This window comes from Rhincodon typus, chromosome 29, assembly GCF_021869965.1.
Source record: "Rhincodon typus isolate 14 chromosome 29, sRhiTyp1.1, whole genome shotgun sequence".
Taxonomy (NCBI): domain Eukaryota; kingdom Metazoa; phylum Chordata; class Chondrichthyes; order Orectolobiformes; family Rhincodontidae; genus Rhincodon; species Rhincodon typus.
Window position 1 is genome coordinate 36,223,447 of NC_063360.1, and position 20,299 is coordinate 36,243,745.

The 20,299-nt window shown below is 44.0% G+C and overlaps 1 protein-coding gene and 1 long non-coding RNA gene across 2 annotated transcripts in view; one reads left to right on the top strand and one right to left on the bottom strand.

The window, feature by feature from the left end:
* Window positions 1-20,299, top strand: part of yjefn3 (YjeF N-terminal domain containing 3) — a 125,354-nt gene that overhangs the window by 41,713 nt on the left and 63,342 nt on the right. The gene's annotated exons all lie outside the window — the stretch shown is intronic.
* LOC125486471 lies at window positions 4,707-12,434 on the bottom strand. Its single transcript, XR_007265128.1, has 3 exons — window positions 12,329-12,434; window positions 10,472-10,531; window positions 4,707-4,856 (listed from the first exon to the last, which is right to left on the bottom strand). It is a non-coding gene; the product is annotated as an uncharacterized LOC125486471 (long non-coding RNA).

The window sequence follows — 20,299 nt, forward strand, 5'->3', positions numbered from 1 at the left end:
CATACAGAGACTGTTCCCTAGTGCAGGGCAACCGAGAGTGAGAGGTCATCATTTTAGGATAAGGGAGTGGCAGGTTTAAAACAGCGATGAGGAGAACTTACTTCTCTCAAAGGGTCATGAATTGCAGATAGAATTCAGTGCCCCACAGTGCGATGGATGCTGGAACACTGATTCATTTTAAGGAGGAGATCAACAGATTTTTAACTAGTAATGGCTTATGCAGAGAGGGCAGGCAAAAGGAGCTAAGGCCAAGATGAGATCAGCCATGATGGTATTAAATGGTGGAGCAGCCTCGAGGGGCTGAATGACCTATTCTTGCTCCTAATTCTTGTGTTCTAAATGACTAAACACCATCTAATGCTGTGTCATGATTGATTGGTAACCATGGCAATTATCACATTGACGGAAGGGAAAGAGTATGAAGTGGAGTTTCTAAAACTAGGGGTCCTGACCTCTGGCATGACGAGATTTTTAAGCCAGCAAGATCTGAAGCAGCGATGTCTACTGTGGAGTTTGGTTTTGATTTCCGAAAGCTGTAAGTCTCCTTTAAATGCTTTCTTATGTCATTGGGCATGGCCTAGTGGACTGCTTTCTGAGGCCCAATTGCTGGAAAAAAAGGGTTAACGAACAGGTCAATGTTCTTTTTTATTTGAAACCTGCCTCCAACAATGTTCCCAACCCACAAACAACTTGATCATTGATGATTCCCTCCCCCACCAACTCAACAACTCTCATCTCCCCTAAACTTTCACTCTGGGGTTGCATCAAGTCTGAGGCATTAACATGGGGGGGTCAAATTGGGAGAAATGTTTGGGTGGACTTGGTGGAGAAGATTTGAGGGTTGGCTGAAGGTGTTGTATGATATGAAAGGATTTCACACTCTGTCATTAGGCTCGTGCATTACACAATGAGGAGACTGAGGGTTGAACAAAAGTTGCATTCAAAATGTTTAACAGACTATCTTCTTCACAAAAAGAAACAAATAAGTTTGATGTGTAGGGCGGAACTAACTGCACAGCTCCTGTGGGAAAAGGATGAGAGCAGATGCTGATGCTGTGATTAATGTCAGTGGAGCTTCTAATTCAGGCTACCTCACTTACGACTAATTAAATTTCTTGTAATATATTTGCTACTAGAAGATGATGTTCCTTTGGAGTTCATAGATAGTCCCCTCTGACTGCAGCAGCTGTTACAAATAGTGCTTGCAGCAGTCAGGGAGCTCTGTTTCAGATCATTACACCTCAATGGTGTATATTTCAAATGCAGCGTTTACTGGCGAACAGTGTGGGGAGGAGGGGGCTGAATAGAAAGGAGGCATTTTGTGGGTCTCTGCAAGGCATTGGGATATCTGAAAGATGCAGTTGAGCGAAATGTATGTCAAATTATAGTCATGCAGTATGCAAGGACCAGATTAAGGTAGGAAAGTGGGCTTGGTCTTAGACAGTGTTTCGTGGACCTATCAGTCAATCAGGAAGCCAAAATATATATTGAACTCCAAATGAAGCAAGAATTTGGCCTGTTCCTGTCACCGAGAGGGCCATTAGGTGCTGTCTGACATTAAGGCAGAGTCTGAGAACACTCATGTATTAGGAAGTGCTTGGTATGGAATTTGGGAGCAGTCAGATCTGCTGGACCTGGTCAGAGAGGTTAGAGAGGAACTTCCTAGATTTTACAAACATCGCAGAACTTTTACATGGATGATAGTAAAATGAAGGGTAAGCAGGTTAGTTTGATCTTAGAGTAGGATAACAGGTTAGCACAACATTGTGGGCCGAAGGGCCTGTGCTCTTCTATGTTCTTTACAATGCAGAATGAGGCCATTCAGCCCATTGTGTCTGCATTGGTCTCATGACCTACTGCCAATCTTCTGCCTAGTATCCGTGTCCCTCTGTACCAAATGGATTTTCTTTTAATAATCTGATCTCTCATCTCTTCCAGCTGTTTGTGATTGGGACCAGGGATCACAATGGACAAATAGGCCGAATGGAATCAAATGTGTTTGCCTATTTGTCATTGCTTGTATCCATGTGGTTCCTATTTAAGCCCAGATTAAAGCAAAATACTGCGGATGCTGGAAATCTGAAACAAACTCGAAGTGCTGGAGAAACTCAACAGGTCTGGCAGCATCTGTGGAGAGAGAAACAGAGTCAACATTTCAAGTCTGATATGACCCTTCTTCAGAACTGAGAGGGACTGGAAAATGGCAGTTTACGCAGTTGATGGGAGGTGGGGAGAAGTGAGTGGAACAGGGTGAGGGTGCCCAGAGCAAAAGACAGAGGGAGTGCGAAAGGTGGTAAAGGAGGGATAGTGATGTAAAATGGGTGTAAATGAATTGAGTTCTGAAGAAGAGTTAGACTGGACTTGAAACATTTTCCTTGTTTCTCTCTCCACTGATGCTGCCAGACCTGCTGAATTTCTCCAGCATTCTCTGCTTTTTTTCCCCATTAATACCATTGTCTAGGACTCTCCCAAAACTGAGCCTCTCCCCGGAGTGACTCAGAGAGACAATAAGTGTCATATTGCCTCATATTGTAAAACAGCTCTGGATTGGCTGGAGCAGAGGAAGAAATGATTCATAATGATGGTATCAGACAGGAGGGATATGTTTGTCAGGAGAGAATGCACAGACTGGGCTTCTTGTCTCTTGTGTAGTGTCATCTAATAGGAGCCTTTCCAATGATGAAAGGTTTTAATCGAGTGGATACGCAGAAAATGGTCCCTCTTGTGGGGAAGACTGTAACTGGAGGCTATTATAAGATAGTCATCAAGCACTCAAACAGGATAGGGGTCTTTTGGTGCAGTGGTAGTGTCCTGACCTCTGGCCCAAAAGGCCTGGTTTCAAGTCCTACCTGCCCCAGTGGTGTATCATAATGTTTCTCAAGGGGTTAATTTTTTTTTATAAACAGAAATTCAATAGGGAATTCAGAAAGATCCTGTTTATTCCAAAAGTGACGAGAAAATGAGACTCCAGAGTGGCTGAAGCAAAGTGTATGGATGAATTTAAGGAGACACTGGATAAATTCAACAGGGAGAAGGGAATAGAGGATAATGCTGATAAAATTAGTTGAAGCAGGATGGAAGAAGGCTTGAGTGAGACATAAACAGCAATATGGACTGGTTGAATAGCATGGTTTTGTTTGTAAATGCTCTGTAAAATGTTGTATGAGCAACAGAAAGTCATTGAGTTCTGTTCCTGGTCTGTGAGCTGGCTCATGATCTAAGCTGTGGGGCTGAATAGGCTGAAGTAAGGTCAGAATCGACATGCCTCACTCTTAATTGGTGGCAATAAGTAAAAACAAAGTCCTGGACATTTTCTGCCTCTCATCCCTCCCAGAGAACTGTGATGCTTCCTGCAGTCAAACAGCGCTTGTGGATTTGGTTCAGAGAGAGTTGGCCAGTGAATGGGGAACCTCATGGTTCAGAGTTCACTCCCTCCACCGCTGATGCTCAGTAGCAGCAGTGTGTACTATCTACAAGATGCACTGCAGAAATTCACCAAAGATCCTCAGGCAGCACCTTCCAAACCCACAACCACTTCCGTTTAGGAAGACAAGGGCAGCAGATACATGGGAACACCACCCTCTGCAAGTTTCCCTCCAAGCCACTCACTGTCCTGACTTGGAAATATATCGCCACTCCTTCAGTGTCACTGGGTCCAAATCCTGAAACTCCCTCTGTAATGGCAACGTGGGTCAACCCACAGCAGGAGGACTTCTAGAGGACAATGTGGATGGCAACAGAAAGAGGGATCAACTGAGGCACAGTTGGATGATGGATGTCACAGAGCAGTTGCAGATTAGCTGCAGTGGGTGTGTGAAGATGGGGCAGGACAGACGAATGTGGCACAGGGTCAGTAGATCTCCGGCGACTAGCAGTGGCAGAGACAGAGTCACTTGTAACTGGGTGGCATTCCTGCCACCTGGCCATTGTGGCAGGAGTTGAATGGAGACGGTACTGTCCAAGGTGCTGCCTTCACATGGGGTATCAAAGGAGGGTCTATGTCCCTTCTCAGATGGATGTAGAATGGCTGCAGCACAGCAGGAGGCTACTTCTCCTCTCGTGTCTGAGCCACGTATTTCAAAGATATATTGCTACTATTTTGAGAAAAAGAACAGGTGTCTCCCTGGTTTTGTTTATTCATTCACAGGACCAGGGCATTGTGGTAAAACCAGCATTTATTGCCCATCCCTAATTGCCCAGAGGGCAGTTAAGACTCAACTACATTGTTGTGGGTCTGGAGTCACATGTAGGCCAGACCAGGTAAGGATGGCAGTTTCCTTCCTGAAAGAATTCATAGTCATCATTAAACTCTTAATTCCAGATTTTTACTGAATTCCAAGTCAGCCATGTGCCATGGATTTGAAGCCGGGTCCCTAGGACATTACCTGGGTCTCTGGATTAACAGTTCAATGATAATACCACTAGGTCATCACCACTCCATTCCAGCCAATATTTATCCCTCAACAAATGTCACACACACACAAAAAAAGTGCCCACGTTTATTTTCCTGTTTGTGGGAGCTTGCTGTGCACATGTTGGCTGTTGTGTTTCCCACACTTTAAAAAGTGCCTTCCTCGCTATAATGCCATTCAGTAGCGTCTTGCAGTCATGAAAGTGCTATAAAAATGGAAGACTTCTTTTTACTTTTATAAAACATGTGGAAAGGAAAGTCGTTTAAAGGATATCTCAGGAATCCCATGGTTTGTTCAAAGCTCCAGTTTGATGTTGCTGTTGCTGGTAAGGTCACAAAGGAACTGATATGTCTGGCCATCGAAGGTGTCATTTCGCTGTCACTTGCAAGGACCTTGTGAGCACAAGCTGTATTATTCACTACCAGATCACAGAATATCTGACATCTGTAAATCAAACAGGACATACATGTATCAGGCTCTGCTGACATAACAAGTCCTAATATGCTTCAAGACTTATCATTACCAGTATCAGGTCCTTCACTCGTTCACGGGATGAGGGCTTCGCTGGTCGGGCAGCATTTATTGCCCATCCCTAATTGCCCAGAGGGCAGTTAAGAGTCACCCACCTTGCTGTGCGTCTGGAGTCACATGTAGGCCAGACCAGGTAAGGATGGCAGTTTCCTTCCCTAAAGGACATTAGTGAACCAGATGGGTTTTTCCGACAATCGGCAATGGATTCATGGTCATCATTAGATTCTTAATTCCAGATATCTATTGAATTCAAATTCCAACATCTGCCATGGTGCGATTCGAACCTGGGTCTCCAGAATGTTATCCAGGTCTCTGGATTAACAGTCCAGCGATAGTACCACTAGGCCATCGCCTCCCCTTGGGGGGTGTTCCAAACCTGCCTTTCAGTTCACAAATAATACATTTATACATCACCTATCCTGAACTTGGACACCACCTTTAAGAGTTTTAATTTGGCAGTGAGGTCACTGTTGTAATCTAGAGTCACACAGCAACTAATTTTTACATAGCAAGATCCCAAAACCTGCAGCGATCTAACCATCGGCCAGCTAGTTTTTTAAAAATGATGTTGGTTGATGGATGAATATTGTCCAAGAATTCAGGGACAAACACCTCTGCTGTTTGTCCAAATAGTGGCCAAACTCACTTGAGGGGACAGTCTGCACCCCAAAAGTGTAGCACTCCCTCAGCAATGGCGCTGGGGTGTAACGGTCTGAATTTTGTACTCAAGTCCCTGATGTTGAACTCATAACCTTCAGATGCCTACATAAGAAAGCCAGCCACAGCTGGTATCCATTTCTCTGCATGTAATGTGTCTCATAATTATTGTTCTCTTGTGAAGTTGCAATCTCATGGTCAATGCAGATCCAGTGTTATTGACTCTTCTCCTGTGTCTTTGTCAAATTAATTCTCCTCTCGCTGAGTCTAGCTAGTCAACCATAAGGAAGAAGTTCTTAAGTCACAGTACAGTTTAGAAAGGTTGGCCAGATGGAATTTAACCCTGATAAGTGTGAGGTGATGCACTTGGGAAGAAGTAACAAGACAAGGGAGTACAGGTAGTTCTGTTGTAACATGTGTTTCGTTAACACAAATTGGCTGTAAAACGATTGATGAATAGTGGACGTGTTTGGATAATGTGAACCTTCTACTGTACAGTATAGCAATTTTCTATAGCGATTTCCCTATAACGTGAGGTCACATAAGAACACAATCATCCCATTATAGGAGAAATACCTGTACTCAGGGAATGGCAGGACACAAGGAAACTCAGGGGAACAGAAGGATCTTAGGGAGTTTATCCACAGATCCCTGAAGGCTGCGGGACAGATTAATAGGGAAATTAAGAATGTGTACGGGACACTTGCCTTTATCAGTCAAGGCATGGAGTGTAAGAGCAGGGAGGTTATGTTGAAGTTGGTCAGAACTTTGGTTTGGCCACAGCTGGAATACTGTGCGCGGTTCTGGTCACCACACTATGGGAAGAATGTGATTGCACTGGAGGGAGTGCAGAGGAAATTCACCAAGATGTTTTCTGGGATGGAGCATTTCAGCGATGAAGAGCTGGATTAGCTCAGGTTGTTTTCTTTACAGCAGAGAAAGCTGAGAAGGGTCCTGATTGAGGTGTGTAAGATTATAAACGTGGATAGGAAGCAGCTGTTCCCCTTGGTTGAAGGGTCAAGAACAAGGGGGCATAATTTAGATTGTAATGCAGGAGGTTTAGTGAGGATTTGGGGAAAATGTTTTCACCCAGAGGGTGGTGGAATGCACTGCCTGGGAGGGAATTGAGGCGGGAAGTTAGAAGGGTCCTGACCCGAAACGTCAGCTTTCCTGCTCCTCTGATGCTGCCTGGCCTGCTGTGTTCCTCCAGCTCCACACTGTGCTTGAAGAAGGGTCACCGGACTTGAATCATTAATTCTGTTTCTCTGTCCACAGATGCTGCCAAACCCGTTGAGTTTCTCCAGCAATTCCTGTTTTTGTTTCAGATTTCCAGTATTCACAGTTCTTTGCTTTATCTTAATTTTCAATGCTCTATTAAATCTCCTGCAAACCTTCTCAGCGCAAGATGCCAACTTCTGCCCTCTCTCCATATCACTGAAGTCCATCATTCCAGATCCTACTCAAGTAAATTTCCTCTGGGCCCTCTCCAATGCCCTGATGTCCTCCCAAAAATGAAGAGTTCACAACTAGACACGATAAAACTAATAGACTAGGAGCAGAAATAGGCCATTCTGCCCATCAAGTCTGCTCTACCATTCAATGAAATTATGATTGATCTGATAATCGTCAGATAATCTTCCACTCTTCTGCCTTTTCCCCATAACCCTTGTTTTCCTTCCTGATTAAATTTATCTCAGCCTTAAATATACTTAATGTCTGAGCTTCACTGTAGTAAAGAATTCCATACATTCTGAGAGAAGAAATTTTTCCTCTTCTTTGTCTTAAATATGCAACCCTATATTCTGAGAATATGCCCTCTGGTCTTAGTCTCACCCACAAGGGAAAATATTTCTGCATCTACTGCATCAAGTCCCATAAGAATCTTGCACGTTTCAAGGTTGCCTCTCATTTTTCTATTTTTGAATGAGTACAGGTCCAATTCACTCAACCTGACCCATGAGACAGTCCATCCATACCTGGAATCAGTCTTGTGAACTTTGTCTGGACCGTCTCCAAATCTAGTCGACCTTTCCCTCAATAAGGAGACCAAGCTGTTCATAGTTTGTATAGTGTTATACAATGCTCCAGCTGAGGCCTAACCAGTGATTTATTCAAGTTTAGCGGAACCTCTTTACCTTATGTGATGTTCCTTAAACAGATTAGAACTTATATCCCAATTCATAGAATTTCTACACATGGAAGCAGGCTGCTCAGCCCATCAAGTACGCAACAACCCTCCAAAGAGCGCTGTACCCAGACTCACCTCCTTACCCTATTCCTCTATTTCCCATAGCTAATCCACCTAGCCTGCACACCCCTGGACACAATGGGCAGTTTTAACATGGCCAATCCACCTAACTTGCAAATCTTTGGACCATGGAAGAAAACCAGAGTACCTGCAGGAAACCCACAGAGACACAGGGAGAACGTGCAAACCCTACACAGTCACCCAAGGCTGAAATCGAACCTGGGTTCCTGGTGCTGTGGGGCAGCAGTGCTAACCACTGAGCCACCTTGCTGCCCCTGTAAACCACACAGCAAAATCAACAGCATTGTGTGGGTTAACTTTCAGCAGTCACTGAAAATTGCAACCAAGGGATATCACGACATATTACTGGAGCTCTACTGTACAAGTAGCAAGTTTAATTGGCTGAGGATTCTATATGTGTCAGAAGTTTCCTCACATTTTGCGTCTAATTAGTGTTGTGATCAGCACAGTCTGTCACTGTGCATTTCACATGTACCTACCAAAGGGCCTGCAGACAAACTGGTACAGGGAAGTAAGTCCATGTCCAATTGGCAGGTTGCATGGCCTTTCTTCTCCTGGTAAGTCTGTCAACATCGGCATTGATTGGACTGAAAATTGGCCGGTTCTTGAGGTGATGCATACCTGATTGGATGACAAGAGTTTGCAGAGCTCTGAGGTGCAGAGCAGGCTGGATCAGGAATTGCAAAAGGTTCCTATGCAGCTACAGCAAGTAATTAGCAAAGCGAATATAATTGTTTACTCCGAGGGCATTGAATACAAAAATATGTTTCACTTATACAAAGCATTAGTGACATCACATCTGGTGTACTTTGTACAGTGTTGAAACTTAGAAACGTATAAAATAAGAACAGGATTACACCATTGGGCACTTCGAACCTGCTCCTCAGCTCATTATGATCATGGCTGATCATCCAACTCAGAAGACTGTTTCAGCTTTTAACCCATATCATTTAATCCATTTCAAATGGGAAGGTTATGCCTGACAAACCTGTTAGAATTCTTTGAGGAGGTAATGAGCAAGTTAGACAAAGGAGAGCCAATGGACATGATCTATTTGGGTTTCCAGAAAGCCTTTGACAAGGTGCTGAGCAGGACGCTGCTAAATAAGATGAGAGCCCATGGTGTTAGGAGCAAGGTACTGGTATGGGTAGAGGATTGGCTGACTGGCAACAGGCAGACAATGGGGATAAAGGGGACTTTTTCAGGATGACAGCAGGGAGTCTGCAGGGGTCCATGTTGGGACCACAATTTTTCGCACTATACATTAATGATCTGTACAAAGGAACTTAGGGCATTGTTGCTTAGTTTGCAGATGGAGGAACAAGTAGTATTGAGGAAGCAGGGAGGTTTCAGAAGGGGACAGGCTGTGGCGTTGCGGGGGGGGGGCACAAAGAAGTGGAATATGGAATACAATGTGGGAAAGCGTAGGGTTACGCATGTTGGTAGGAAGAATAGAGATGTAGACTATTTTCTAAATTGGAAAAGCTTCAGAAATCTGAAGCAAAAACGGACTAGGGAGTCCTAGTTCAGGCTTCCCTTAAGGTGAACATGCAGGTTCAGTTGACAGTTAGGAAGGCAAATGCAATGTTGGCATTCTTTTCAAAAAGGCTAGAATCCAAGAACAGAGATGTGCTGCTGAGGCTGTAAAAGGCTCTGGCCAGACCACATTAGGAATATTGAGGGCAATTTTGGGCCTTGTATCTAAGGAAGGATGTGCTGGCATTGGAAGGTGTCCAGAAAATATTTACAAGAATGATCCCAGGCATGAAGGGCCTGTTGTATGAGGACTGGTTGAGGATTCTACGTCTGTCCTCAATAGAGTTTAGAAGGATGAGGGGGTTCTGACTGAAGCTTATAGAATACTGAGAGACCTGGATACAGTGGACATGGAGAAGATGTTTCCAGTAGTAGGAAAGACTAGGACCAAAGGGCACAGCCTCAGAGGAAAGGACCACCCTTTGGAACTGAGGTGAAGAGGAATTTCTTCAGTCAGAAGGTGGTCAGTCTATAGAAATCCTTTCCACAGAGGTCTGTGGAGGCCAATTCATTAAGTATATTTAAGACAGAGATATGGGGAGAAGGCAGGAGAATGGGGTTGAGAAACATATCAGTCATGATTGAATGGCGGAGCTGACTCAATGGGCCGAATGGACTAATTCTGCTCCTATATCTTATGGTTTTAAAGTAAGAGAATAATTTGCTAATCCACTGTGTGTAATCCCCCTGAAACATGGGGGGGTTGGTAAAAGGCAGTAACCTTGGAAACATAAGCATTCTGATTGGTCCATATTTATTCCTGTCTCTCAGTGTTCTTCTCAATGCCATGTGTTGTGATGATGCAAAAATAAACACCAACAATCCAGTAAAAAATAGCAAATGCTAAAATTACAGTAAGAAATGCAAACTCTCGTATTCCTGCAATAAATGCTGAGTATTAATACCACAGTAATAAATCATAAACACTAAGAATTGCAGTAATAAATGACAAACATCAAAGGTTCATCAATAGATTACACACATCACTGTGATTACAGAATATGATAAACACCAAAATAACGTTTGTATATCACAAAATGTAAAATCAGAGTAATAAATCACTTACATTAAATATCCAGTTTAAAATCTCTTGCATTATGGTAATAAATCACAAGCACTGAGATTGCTGCAATAAATCAAAAACAGAAAATGGCATTAATATATCAGAAATACTCCCATTAACATAATAAAAAGCAAGCACTACCATTACAGCAAATAAATCCAAAATGTTGAGATTGCAGTAATAAATCACAAACAATTCACAGTAAGAATTCAACTTAAGGATCATTAGTGGCAGAGTTGCAAACAATCAGAAAAATGTATACTTTAGAATGCTTTTCATAAGAATTGTATCTTCATTATGTTTAGTTATGTACAAATGGGAGACTATAGATGGGGTTTTATTTGAGTACATTGAGATGTCAGATGTATGATTTATCTATATTTTAGAGTTACTAACTTCAGGGTTTGGATTTCACCTTGCAATATGTGGGTTCTGGTCTGTGTGTCAGAAAGGGTTTAATGTTTAACTAGTAAGATTTTCTGTAGCTATGATGATTTCTTCTCAAAAAACACAGTCTGAGAGAGATAGTCTTGGAGGCTAAGGGAAATTGTTCACCTTGAGAGAGTTTGCAACTGAACAAAGTAAATGTGATTGAAGTGTCTTAGGCTTTCAGTAAACAGATTTTGGAAATTTTGTTTTTTTTTAGCTTAGGGGAATACCCACAGCTTGTTAAGATTTTAGGTTTCAGTTTGGCAATTTCGCAAAAATCTTGGCTGAAGCCAGATGTGTAAACCAGTTGCTCCTAAAGAAGGGATATAGTTCAGAATTATTAGGAAATAGATTACTTTAGTATATGGAATTTAGTTCTAAAGTTCCAGATCAGATGTGTTTGGTTAAAACAATGAAGGGCTATATAAAGCTGGGAAAGTCTAAGCTTACTTATATGAACACTCCAGGAAGAGGTTATCAGACTTTGAAGAAGAGATATTGAAGCCACAATTAAGTTAAGCCCTATAAATGTGAATGAGAAGGGAATTCTCTCTGGTGAATACTGTAAAGGAGTGCTAATGGGATTAATGGATTGTATTTTACCAGGCATTCCTAAATCTCAAAACTTCTGTTAGATGTTAATATCTTGATTTTTTCTATTTTATGTTTATTTATTTTGCATAATAACCTTTTGTTTTATTGGTAAACAAAGTATCAGCATTCTGTGTTTGTGTTTCAGTGATAGACCAACTCGTTAAAACTAAAAATATACAAAGTGTGATCTCTCAAGCACTAGTTCTCAAGAATAGTTTAGGTTAGATGGGCTTCAGATTGGTTTCACAGGTCGGCGCAACATCGAGGGCCGTAGGGCCTGTACTGCGCTGTAATGTTCTATGTTCTATGTTCTAAGCCAGTTATCAATTTGGGATTTGATTTGTCTGGTTATAACCACAGCTGAGTTCATAATAGCACAAGATAAATGAAACTGGAGGGTATGGAAGGGGAGAAAGGTTGAGTTCAGAGATATATGCTTGTCATATTTTACTCTGCAAATAAATGTAAGAGTGAGTAAAGATTGGCTCTAGTAGTATCTTTCACTGATCAGCTCCCAGACCATAACATGTTGACCTACTGACATTTATCCATGACTTTGTTTAGTGTTAGTTCGGTGTTGTGGATAGGAGAGGATATCTGAATGGAAACTTTCTAAAGGCCAGGACAGCTCGGTTCAGATCTGGAAGTGATAACCTACATAAGAATGTGCAGAACCTCTGAGACCGGAAGAGCCATCAAAAGCTACTGAAAGGATGAAGTGGAAGAGTTTTTGAGCCAATCTGAAAAGCAAATGCACAATTCTATCTTTCTCATTTCTGATGAAAGGGTATCAACCTGAAAGATTAATTCAGTTTCTTTCCACACATGTGGACTGACCTGCTGTGAGGTTCCAGCATATTTTGTTCTTATTTCAGATTTCCAACCTTTGCAGTATTTTACATTCTGCAAAGTTTCCAGTGAAAAGCCTTATTGTGAAATCAACCCAGCCTCAGTGAGAATGATTGCAAGGTAACAAATGCTGATTTTATACATGAGCAGGTGGTTAAATATGTGTCTTGGAACCACTTGAACTGATTGAATTCTGGAGAGATTGGGGATTGGGTCAAGGGAAACAATTACCAATTACCGTGAACAGTCAAGTTGTCTTATGAGATTAATAAATTGGCAGGTAACTGCTCTGACAATTTGTGCTCATTGTCTGCAGTCTGAGATGGAGAGTGGAGCAGCTATCATCTGAATGAATGCTGGCCTGCGTTGAGAAGCTGTTGGCATTTGGAGTGGGGTACAACCCCTCGCCACCGCCCCACCCCACCCCCTGAGAGGTGGTGAGAGGATTGGCAAGAAACGGGAAAATGAAAGGATGAATTGGCCCAGGAGAAAGCATCATCCACTCCTCGCTGCCTCAGCAATTAAAAGCCGAGTGAGAAGGTGCTTTAGGGATTTCTCAACACATGAGCCATTAAGGCTGCTAATCAGTCAATTAATGTCACCTTCAGCACCTCAACTCAGCATCTCCCAATCACCTACTTTCTCAGTGGATGGGAAAGATGGCTTGTTTCCCAACCTGAGCAATCTGCCATCTAAGTTGGAAGGGGCCTGCAGTTGCCCCTCCAGGTACAGTCAGAGACACAAATAGTAGATATGGCGGTGGCTTCTGAAAGCTGATCCCTGCCTTTTCCTTCGATATCCCTCTCCCCATCCACAAAAAAAAGAAACCAAAGGCTTACCCAGACACGAGCTGCTGGATTTCCATGAGGAGTAACCTCAACCATTGGACTTTAGGACCCAGAATCTGCTGGCCTCTGATTGGCTCGTGCCAAGGCCTGTGATTGGGTGAGATACTTGCCTTCGCTCATGTGTCAGCTCTGAGTGAGATGATTGGCTGGCATGGGATGATTTTTCTCATCAGTGAGGATGGCATGTTCATCACCACTTAATGTATTCACACTTACGCTTAGAAAAAAAATGGGAAAACTCTCCCGAGGCATCGATTCAAACTTGTGTTCAAATCTATCCATGGTCCCTACTTCCTTTGGTTTACAACTTTAGCCCCACACTCTCTGCACTCCGAGTAGTCTGGCAACTTACGAATGCCCAATTTTAATCAGTCCATCACTGACAATGATGCCTTACAGTGCTAAGACCCCAAGCTCTGTAATTCCCTCCCTGTCTCCCCATTCCCTTCCTTCTCCGTTAAGACCGTTCTGAAAGGCTACTACCTTGATGACCAAACTTTTGCTCATCTGTCATCAATATCTCTTTGTCAAATATTTATTTAATAATGCTCCTTAGGGACATAATGAACCTGTTGTACTATGTCAAAGGTGCTACATGAATGCGGGTTGTTGTTGCTGTTGGTGCTGCTATAAGGAATGCCCATTGTCCAAGTGTTCTTACACTTTGGTCTGGATCTTACGCAGAGACAATAGCCCCTACTCAGCAACTGAAGAACTAAATGTGATCCCAGCTCCACTTGCCCAGGGAGCCACATTTAGGTTTCATGGGGGCCAGGCTGATGACTGTTCAAGGTCTCGGCTTTCACCCCATGGAACAGGATGCCCCACTTGCTGGCCATGATTGGGAATGCAGCCACCCAAACTGACAAGGGGTCATGGAGGAGGCTAGACTGAGATGTAGAGATAGTAGGAACTGCAGATGCTGGAGAATCCAAGACAACAAGGTGCAGAGCTGGATGAACACAGCAGGCCAAGCAGCATCATAGGAGCAGGAAGGCTGACGTTTCAGGCCTAGACCCTTCTTCAGAAATGGGGGAGGGGAAGGGGGTTCTGAAATAAATAGGGAGAGAGGGGGAGGCGGATAGAAGATGGATAGAGGAGAAGATAGGTGGAGAGGAGACAGACCAGTCAAAGAGGCGGGGATGGAGCCAGTAAAGGTGAGTGTAGGTGGGGAGGTAGGGAGGAGATAGGTCAGTCCAGGGAGGACGGACAGGTCAAGGGGGTGCGATGAGGTTAGTAGGTAGGAGATGGGGGTGGGGCTTGAGGTGGGAGGAGGGGATAGGTGGGAGGAAGGACAGGTTAGGGAGGCGGGGACGAGCTGGACTGGTTTTGGGATGCAAATGGGTCAGCTCATTAAGGCGTGGGACCTGCTTTCAAAGATGATGGGTCTCTCATCATGGAGTGGAAGCAATTTTCATTTTTTATTCTAATGCTCTGAGACAGTTACTTTCCAGATATTTTACTGTTTTCCAACCTGTGACCACGTGATGATTCAGATTCTACCTGATCTAACAATTCTCATGCTGTTCTCATTGCTTTTCATGTACCTATCTCTGAAGAGTAGTAAATTCTTTACAGCCTAGATCCAGGTGACATGAAAGAATTCCTCCCCCTGCTAAGTTACCACAGTTAATACATTCATTGAAGGAAAACATAAGGGAATGTTGCCCAAACAGATCAAACACCCGACCACCATTAGCAGCAAATGTCATTTCTAGGTGGAAGCGTCAAATGTCTTTTATTACTTGGGGTGACCCCTTACAGGGGTCTGAGTGAGCTGGGGTATGGCAAAAATTGTGACAGCATCTAACTGAGAGTTCTGGTGAGGCCCATCTCATTGTCAGGAGTATCTCACTCCATCTTCTAAGCTTCTGCAGAGCAGAAAGCAAGTTTCTCATTAGGCAGCAGTACGTTACCAATTAAGGGGGGATTATAACTTATTAAACATCTTGTTAACGCACAACCTGCCTTACAAACATTCAGCTTCCCAATCTTAACAACCACGCCAAACAATCTGGGTGTTGAGAAATCTCAAACATGGAAGTTGGGTACTGACCAACATTTGGGATGTGCTAATCCTGTGAATGAGGGCCACACATTATGGGTATATTTACCCATCAAACCCTCAGGAGGCCTGTAAACCTGACCTCATCCAAAACTCTGATATCTATCTCCTAATTCACACAAAGTCCTGTTCACCTATCACTTCCCGGTGCTCACTGACCTACATTGACTCGAGACTGGCAACATCTCAGTTTTAAAATCCTTCTCGTCATGTTCAAATCTGTCCATTGCCTTGCCCACCTCTAGAAGAGCTGTCTTCTTGGACCAATGTAATCCTTGTGGTGTAGATACATGGACAACGCTGTTAGCAAGGGGGTTCTAAAATTCTGATCCTGTGACAGTGAAGGGAAGGCGATATATTTCCAAGCCAGGATGGTGAGTGGCTTGGATGGGAACTGGCAGGTGTTCTCATTTATCTGCTGCCCTTGTCCTTCTAGGTGGTTTCGGTTGTGAGTTTGGAATGTGCCACGTAAGGAGCCTTGGTGAGTTGCTGCAGTGCATCTTAGAGATAGTACACACTGCTGCTACTGAGCGTCAGTGGCGAAGTGGGTGAATGTTGAAGGTCTTGGATGCGGCATTAACCATGTAAGATGCTGATATACATGCGCTGCAAAACCAGGAGGTCAGTTACTCGTTGCAGGATTCCTAGCCTCTCACCTGCTCTCATTGCCACAGCTTGTTCAGTTCAGTTTCTTGTCAATGGCAACCCTCAGGATGTTGATCATGGGGCACTTAGTGATGGGATTACCATTGAGTGTCAAGGGCGATAGTTAGACTCTATCTCTTGTAGAGATAGTTATTGCCTGACACTTGTGCAGAGTGAAGGTCACTTGCCATTGTCAGTCTAAACCTAGGTATTGCCCAGATTTTATTGCATTTGAACATGGACTGTTTAGATATCTGAGGAGTCATGAATGATGTTGCACATCGTGCAGTTATTAGCAAACATCCCCACTTCTGACCTTATGACAGCTGAAGATGTGTAGACCAATGACGCTCGCTGAGGAGCTCCAGCAGAGATGTCCTGAGATTGAGATGATTGACCTTCAACATTTCTGAAGAAGGGTCCTGACCCGAAACGTCAGCTTTCCTGCTCCTCTGATGCTGCCTGGCCTGCTGTGTTCCTCCAGCTTCACACGGTGTTATCTCAGACTCCAGCATCGGCCGTTCCTACTATCTCTGAGCGAGTCACAACAATCCTTAATTGTGCTGACAATGAATCCAACCAGTGGAGAGTTTTCCCTTTAATTCCCATTGATTCCAGTTTTGCTGGGGCTCCTCGATGCCACACTCAGTCAAATGTGGCCTTGATGTCAAGGGCTGTAATTCTCACCTCGTCTCTGGAATTCAGCTCATGTCCATGTTTGGACCAAGGCTGTAATGAGGTCAGGAGCTGAGTGGTCCTGGTGGAACCCAGACTGAGCTTCAGTGAGCAAGTTATTGCAGTCGAACAAATACTGCTTGATAGCGCTGTCAACAACCTCTTCCATTTTAGTTAGCTAAAGGTGTTACAGAAATGTTGTCGCCTTTGTTCATTGAGTTTGATTCGCAAACGATTTATGTCATTAAATTGAGGCAATTCTGAACACATGGCCAACTGTGTGTTTAATTTAACTGCGTGTGACAAATGATGGATACAGATGCTACAGTCAGAGCCAACGCTGGCACTGAAGGTTCCAGATTCTCAAAATAACAGTTAATTGAACGAGATAACGAGGGGATTAATTGGCTCTTGAGCCAATCCATTCTTTGTAAGTCTCAGTTGTCATAAAACCTCATTAACTTTTCAAAGCCACATCTTCTTTCATTAATGACTAGCAGCAGAACCGTGACAATCCTTTTTTATTCAATCCAACTCAAACTGCTGTGTCTTTCTTAAAAGAAATCTTTTCACAATGCATTTCTTTCCGTTTAGGGAATAGCCAAACCTTTGAGAAGAATTGACAATTTTTATGCTTTGACTCATTGTAAAGGCCAGAGACAGTGGGGCACTCATTCAGTGACTGTGTAGTGAGATATTCGACCATGGAAGGGTCAGGTTCATCTCCGTCCTCATCTGATACACGCTCACATACACCCCAGTGATCAGGAGAAGGAATTCCATATGGATATTTCTCATTTCCTGACTCGAGGTGCTGTTATCCATGGTTGGATAGTCTGTTGACAGTCACTGTCTCACACAAACACAGATATCACTTGGCATTAGGGCTCATTTCCAAACAGTTCAAAATAACACAGTATGGTCATGGCTAACGGCCAACCTGACAGGCCTCTCTAAATTGATCGCAGGTCTTGCTGCTTTTCAAAGGCCATTGTTGTTTCCAAAATGGATACAAGCCTTCTTCCACCATTGAAACGAGGCTTGTGAGCATATCTCAGAGCTGGGGTCCTAATCTTTGTGATTTAACATAGAAAATAGGAGCAGGAATAGGGCTTTCAGCCCTTCAAGCTTGGTCTGCCATTTATTATGATCATGGCTGAACACCCAGCTCAATACCCTGTTCCTGCTGTCTTCCCCCCCTATTTTTTAGATCCCTTCAGAATCCCTACAGTACAGATAGAGGTCATTCAGCCCACTAAGTCTTCACCAACCCTCCAAAGAGTATCCCACCCAGACCTCTAGCCAGTCCCCGTAACCACACGTTCAGCACGGCCAATCCACCTAGCCTGCACATCTTTGGAATGTGAGAGGAAACCGGAGCACCCGGAGGAAACCCACGCAGACACAGGAAGAATGTGCAAACTCCACACAGACAGTCACCCGAGGCTGGAATTGAACCTGGAGTCCCTGCTGCTGTGAGGCCGTTCTGAGGAAAGGTTACTTGACCCGAAACGCTAACTCTGATTTCTCTCCATGGGTGCTGCCAAGCCTGCTGAGCTTTTCCAGCAACTTCTGTTTTTGTTCCTGTGAGGCAGCAGTGCTCACCACAGAGCCGCTGGACCGGCCTGATCCCAAATTTCTCCAAGTAGAATTTCTCGGCTCTGAGCAGCCTGAACTGGCCACCAAAGGGTGGTTAAAATGACAGGAGCTCGGAATTAAAATTTTGTACAATTTATAGCACAAAAACAGGCCTTTCAGCCTGACTAGTCCATGTAGGTATTTATCACACAAGCCTCCTCCCACTTGCTTCCATCCCACCTTCATCAATACATCCCGCCATCCCTATCTTCCTTGTATTTATTCACCTTCCCCTTCAATGTATCTGTGCTGTTAACCTCCACCACTCCCTGTGGAAGCAGGTTCCTCGTTTTTCTCACTCCCTAATTTGGAGATGTGCTCTTGAGTTTCCTGTTGGACACATTAGTCACTGTCATATATCTGCGAGCCCCTAGTTCTGGACTGTTGCATGTAGAAATATATTTTCTATGTTTATCCTATCAAATCCCTTCATCATCTCAAAGACCTCAGGCTTTCAAACAGCTGTTCACCTTTCTTGATGGGTAATAACCTCCCAGGTTTGATATTAGCCCAATGAATCTTTCCAGTTCTTTCTCCTGGCTCTATAACTGAGTGTGAGAGACTGCCAATCTCCCACTCCACCCTCAACCCCAGCCCCTCTGTGACCTCTGTGTCGAGGTGACCTTGTGAAGCTCCTGAGAGACTAACACCTGATCAGTGTCTGGGAGTTCATTCTAGGGGCACACATTGTCACAGGTAACCAGACCCTTGTCCAGTGCTCAGGGATTTTCAGGGCCATTGAGAGCAATTGCTGTTCTGCAACTGCAGTCCTGGGTGAGATTAACCAACTCCGCACAGACAGGGAGTTGATGTCACATCCTCCCTAAACTGTACATTCTGGAACGTTGGAAGTGGAACAGGTCATGCAACATCTCCAACCTGCGCTACTTTTCAGTGAGATTGCTGCTGATTTGCTACCTCAAGTCCACTTACCCACACCACCCCTATACTTCTCAAGCTCATCACGGTCCAATAAAAGCTACCAATCCCAGTTTTAAAGACTTGAGCATCCACAGCTCGCCGCCATTGAGAATTTCAAAGATTCACAACCCTTTGAGTGAAGACATTTCTCCTCATCTCGGTCCTATATGATCAATCCCTTATTCTGAGACTGTGACCCCATATTCTAGGTTCCTCAGCCTGGGGGGAAGCACTTTCTTAGCAGTTACCCTCGCGGTGAAGAACACGTGCTGATCCAATGCATTTAATTTACTTCAAAACACAGCTCCAATAGGGTCAGTACATTCACTCTCAAGCATTGCTACTTTCTTTCTTGCCGAGCAGTACGGTGGCTCAGTGGTTAGCACTGCTGCCTCACAGCGCCAGAAACCAGGTTCGCTTCAGCCTCGGGCGTCTTGTCTGTGCGGAGTTTGCACATTCTCACCGTGTCTGCGTGGGTGCTCCAATTTCCTCCCACAGTGCAAAGGTGTGCCGGTCAGGTGGATTGGCCATGTTAAGTTGCCTGTAGTGTGCAGGGATGTGCAGGCTGGGGTGGATCAGTATTGGGAAATGCAGGAATAGTGTAGAGGTTTGGGTCTGGGTGGGATACTGTTCGGAGCGTTGGTGCAGACTCAACAGGCCAAATGGCCTGCTTCCACACTGTAGGGATTCTATGATTTTTCACTGGCCTTTTCCCATGGGCTGTCAAGCCCATTAAGAATTTCATCTGTTTTATATGATTGCCTCTCATTCCTCACCCACTTCTTGTGGGAAAATTCCCTCACCCAGGATTCCCAAGAATTTTTTTAGTACAAGTGTTGCGTTTTCCTCCATAATATATTTGTTGAAAATTCATAGAAGCCTCCGCACAGAGTTAGGATGGAATTTCTGATCACCAGTTGTCAGCCTTGTTGTTCAGAGTCAGAAGGTGCCAAAATAAACCCCTGACAAAATCGTCTTTGTTTAACTCTGTAATTGCAGTAATTTATCAGAGGCAGAATCTCTTCTGAGCAAACTTCTGGAATGGCCCTTATTGAGTCCCGTTTGCATAGTGACAGCAAACAGCGGAGGGAGATGCAGGGGGTCAGGGGGAGGAGGGGGTGGGGATCGGTGAGTGTCATCCGTTAAACACAGAGACAAAGCGAAGAA